This window comes from Sturnus vulgaris, unplaced genomic scaffold (genome assembly GCF_052056855.1).
Source record: "Sturnus vulgaris isolate bStuVul1 unplaced genomic scaffold, bStuVul1.hap1 Scaffold_194, whole genome shotgun sequence".
NCBI classification, from domain to species: Eukaryota; Metazoa; Chordata; class Aves; order Passeriformes; family Sturnidae; genus Sturnus; species Sturnus vulgaris.
In genome coordinates this window covers 4688663-4694158 of record NW_028276164.1, presented here as the reverse complement: position 1 = coordinate 4694158, position 5496 = coordinate 4688663, and positions in this window count along the sequence as shown.

Sequence of the window (5496 nt, the reverse complement as noted above, 5' to 3'; positions counted from 1 at the left end):
TAACAGCTCGGTATACACAACCCTTCTGACACTCTTTTGCCAACACCTCTGCTCTGGCTTGCTTTATTTTCCTCGTTCCATTCTCGAATAACTCCCACCAGTTATGATCATCAATTTCGATTTCTCCTTGTGCTGATAGGGTATTAAGTACCTTAATAGCTTCCTTACATTCATTTCTTCTACAATGGACACATAATGAGAATGGGGGATACCCACCATAGGAATGACACCACCACAACTCAGTACAATATGGACACCCCTTTTTTTATATAATGAACGGGCTACAATCACAGCCCTTCTGGTAGCTCAAAAGACTGCATTAATTCTTCTAGGGCTGCCCAAAGAGATTGGGGGATTCTGTAAAGCCCTGAGGCAATACTGTCCAACTCAGTTGTTGTTTCCTGTCCTTATCAGGATCTTCCCATTCAAAGGCAAAGCAATCTCTGCTACTTTCCTCTAACGGGCATGCCCAGAAGGCATCTTTTAGATCTATTACACTATACCAAGTGTAGTCAGGGGACAACTGTTTTAAGAGAGTGTAAGGGTTTGCTACTACAGGAAATTTGGTAACAGTTCGCTGATTTATAGCTCTCAAATCCTGTACCAATCTGTAATTCCCGTCTGTCTTTCTGACAGGCGGAATAGGAGTATTATGTGGGGACATACATGGTTCCAAAGCCCCCTGTTGCAAAAGGTTTTCTATGAGAGGCTTAAGGCCCCGTCTCCCTTCCAGAGATATTGGATATTGATGAACTCGGATAGGTAAATCGGGATCAGTGATTTTCACTTTGATAGGTTTCATTTTTAACTTCCCTATTTCCCCAGGGGTGTACCACACCTCAGAACATATTTGCTCCTCATCCTTTTGGGTTAAAGCAAAAATTTTAAACTGCCCTTGTGATACTTCAATTTTCAAATCCAATGCTATTATTAAATCCCTCCCCAATAAATTATTTTCTGCCTCTGGCAGTAACAGCAGATCTTTTAATTCAATTTTGTTCCGGGTCTCAATTTGCACATTTTTAATAATAGGGACCTGTAATGGTTCAACTTTTGCTCCAGCCACGAGTGCCGTTTCTCTACTCGGTTTACACCCTTTTGGTAGGTCTTTAATTGTGGATTTTTCAGCTCCTGTATCTACTAAAAATTCCACCTCCTCTCCCTGGGGACCAATCTTTAAATTTATCAAGGGCGCTTTGGATGGTATGGCCCTTAATACATACAGCCCCTGACACCCCTATTCATCTTCCTGGAACATTTTTTTTTTTTCATCCTGTATCGACTCTTTACAATTTTTCTCTATATGACCTTTTTTGTTACAATAAAATCAGGTTTGCCTTGGTGAATTATTTCCTGCTTCATTTCCTTGTTTTGGTGGGGGTTTTCGTGGTTTCCCTCCCCCTTTCTGCTGGGTTTCTTTCTGTGTTTCACGAACTGCAGCTATAAAGATTTTGCTTTTGCTTTCTGCTTCTCTTAGCAATTCTTGTAACCCTCGATCTTGCCAATCGTCTAACTTTTCTAATTTCTTTCTAATATCTCCCCATATTCGAGCAACAAATTGGGTTTTGAGGAGTGCCTGACCCACTTGTGTGTCAGGGTCTATCCCGGAGTACATTTGGAGATCTTTCCTCAGCCGCTCCAACCAGTCAGTCGGGGATTCGTCCTTTTTTTGTTGTTCACTAAAGGCTTTATTAATATTTTGTCCTTTAGGAACTGATTCTCGGATACCTTTAGCGAGTGTCCATCTTAAGTCCATCATATTCTGGCGATGGACATCATTCTGATTATCCCAGTTAGGATTATTTAATGGCCATTTCTGGTCTCCCCTAGGTCCAATCTGATGCTCCCGGTCCCATACCCTCATTCCAGCCTGTCTGATCATTTCCCGTTCTTCCGTGGTGAATAGGATACTTAATATAGATTGTAATTCCATCCAAGTATACATACTTGGTCCGAGGAATTGATCTAGTCTCTCTGATACCCCTATAGGATCTTCTAATAGTTTTCCCATTTCTTTTTTAAAGTTCCTCACTTCCCCTGTGTTCAAGGGAACATTTACAAATTCAATTAATCCAGCCTGTTGTCCTGATAATGGCACTTCCCTCAGGGGGTAAAGGCGAGCCTTTGTGTCGTTATCTCCCTCCTCTCTGGTGATACCATCTCTCCTGGTATTCCTTTGACTGGAGCGAGTTCTTAGAGCTATGGGAGTACCAGGAGGAGAAGTGGGTGCGTGGGGGGGTCTCCTGTATTTTCTGTATTATACGGAGGTGGGAGATTATCGAGGGGTTCCCAGGTAACCTTTTTTTTATCCTCATCCTCTTTTTCTTTTAAAGTACATATCAAGGATGGCTTGGACTGTTTTGCCCACAGGGCAGCATACTCATATTCCTCTCTGTTAAATGGTTCTTTACAAGCCACATATGTGTTTAATGCCCGACAAATCCAACCCTCAAATCATCCGAACATGGGCCAGTATAGGTTATCTTTATGGATAATTTCTTTGGTCCATTCCACCATGCAATATTGTATCAATTTTTCTTTACTTCTTCCTCTGTATACCGCCCCTGTGTCCCAACATCTTAATATTACTCCCAAAGGGCTGCCTGGAGGTATTTCTGGCAACCTACTTGTCTTGTCTTTATTTTCCCAGTCTCCTTGTGGACCAAATGAACTTGAACCTCTTCGTGGGTCCTTGGGACTCAGAATCTTACTCTCTCTTTGTCCCATTTTTACCTCAAGGGACTGTCTTGAGGTGTTTGCACTCCCCGATGTGTTCTGCTTGAACCCCTGTCTCTCCTTGGGTCAGGATGGACTGGAACCCGCCTCTACCTGGGCTGGGATGGGAAAAGCAGCTTTTCCCTTCTCCCTCCGTGACTGGTGTGTTGCCATCTGCTTTTCTTTTCCTCCCCCTTCCCCCTGCTTTTCCTGGGTCCTGCCTTTGCCTGGACTAGGATGGGAAGGACCCAGCCTCTACCTGGGCTAGGACAAGAAAAGCAGTCTCTCCCTTTGTGCTCACTCACTTCGTCCGGTCACCGGCCAGGTCCCTCGCGGGATGCTGGAAACGCGGATAGAAGGACTCCACTCTCGCTTCGCAGCAAAGGCCACGTCTCATTCAGGCAAGCACACAGTCATCCCCACCAAACCACACAGATACTCACAGTCCGATGCTCCTGTCTGGCTCTCCGTGCACGAGAATTCCAGGTGATTTTGCCGCGGTCTTCCGGGGAGATTTTCCTTGCTCAGTCTCTATGGTGCGGGACGTCGATGGGTCCCGAGAATCACTGACGAACCGGGGCCACAGCAGTGGGGCCCCTCCCCGAAATCGCAGCGCCTCTCAGGGCTCCAAGGACGTCCCGGGTTTCGGCACCAAATTGTTATAAATGAGAGACAAAAGTCTCGATATTCAGCAAAATTTAGATTGCTTTATTTGATATAGAAAGAGCAAGCAGCGTGCTGGGGAACGCGAGGGGTCACCGCCCACTCCACGCTCCACTCAACCTTGGTTTGCAGCCTCTTCTTATACTGTGGGTTCTCGTTGTAATCAATAATTTTTTGGATTTTTGTTGTCATAAGCAGTGGTGGTTGAATAAACATCCTTATACAAAGCCTTTGGGTGATAGTCAGTCACAGATAGCCATCTGGTCCTGGTAGATAACCACCAGAGAAGTTCTGGGAGTCTGGTCCTTGAGATAGGCAGTATTGATTAGACAAAGGCTGGAAGGGCTTTTTGGGAAGTCTGATTTTGCAAGGTGGTAGCTGATACAACTCATTTGGAAAACATAACATATTATATAATGTAACATAATACAACATAATATAACAAGGTGATTTTAAACAGAATTATTTTATCATATAATTTCCATTATCTAGTGTCCATGCTTCACTTCAGAGCTTAGTATTCTGGTTTATACAAACCCCAATGCTTTTGTGATTAACACGAATCTTTTATCAATTATCACACTGAGAACCCCAAAACTCCCCCTGGACCCTCACCTGGGAAACCCCAAATCCTTGGAAATTCTCACATGGGAAACCCCAAATCCTTGGGAATGCTCACCTGGGATCCCCCCCAAAAATCTCATTTGGGTACCTGGGAACTCCAAAACCCCCTGGAGCCTCATCTGGGAAACCCCAAATCCTTGAGAATTCTCACTTGGAACCACCCACACCCCACCCAAACCCTCCCCAGAACTCCCCAACTCCTCCCCCACCCCCTAACCACCCTTTCCTGTCCCCAGCTGTCCGCCCCTGCCCTCCCCCCCGAGCTGGGCCAGGCAGATACCATGTGGCGCCGAGCCCTGGTGGCCCTGGTGGCCCTGGTGGCCTTGGTGGCCCTGGCCAAGGCCTTGAGGACACCGAGCACTGTCCCCGCGGCACTGGCTGAAGCCAAGGTCACGCTGTATCAGGCCCAAGTGGCCCTGGAAGAGCTAAAGGAGTCCAGAAAGGCCGAGGTGGCCCCGGTGGTGGCCCGGGGGACCCTGGGGGACGAGGACGAGCAGGAGCTGCGGCACCAAGGGGTCCTGGCTGAGGCAGCAGTGATGATGATGCTGGAGCGGGAGGAGGAAGGGGCACAGCAGTGCCAGAGCTGGCTATGGGCTGGGCACAGGCTGGCCGTGGGGCTGATGGTGCTGTGCGCTGCTGTGTGTGAGTAAAAACCAGTATGGACCAGTATAAACCGGTATAAACCAGTATAAACTAGTATGGACCAGTATAGACTAGTTTGGGTGAACTGGGATCTGGGCCAGGCACAGGCTGGCCATAGGGCTGATGATACTGTGTGTCAGTAAAAACCAGTATAAACCAGTACAGACCAGTAAAATCCCATATAGACCACTATAAACCAGTATGGACCAGTATAAACCAGTATAGAGCAGTACAGACCAGTACAGACCAGTTTGGGTGAGCTGAGCTCCAGGCTGGGCATGGGCTGGCCATGGGGCTGATGGTGCTGTGTGTGAGTAAAACCCTGTATAAACCAGTATAGAGCAGTATGGACCAGTATAGAGCAGTATGGGCCAGTACAGACCTGTACAGCCCAGTTTGGACCACTAGAGACCTTCCCCTGTCCCAGGATGGGGACACTGGGCTGGCACTTGGAGCACTGGGAGGGAACTGGTTTGGTGACATTGAGATGGTGACATTGGTATGGGGAAAATGAGTTGGTGGCACTGGGATGGAACTGGTGACACTGTGACACAACTGGGTGCACTGGGACAGGGACACTGGGACAGGATGGGGGATACTGGGATGGGACAGGGACACTGGAATGGAACTGGGAGCACTGGGCTGGTGACACTGGGACAGGACTGAGGACACTGAGACTGAACTGGGGACACGGGGGTGGTGCCATGGGTGGCACTGGTGACGCTGAGATGGCACTGGGGACACTGGGATGGAACTGGAAACACTGGGAGGGGACGTTGGGATGGGGACATTAGGAAGGGACTGGTGACACTGGGGTGGTGACACTGGGATGGCACTGGGGGCACTGGGACA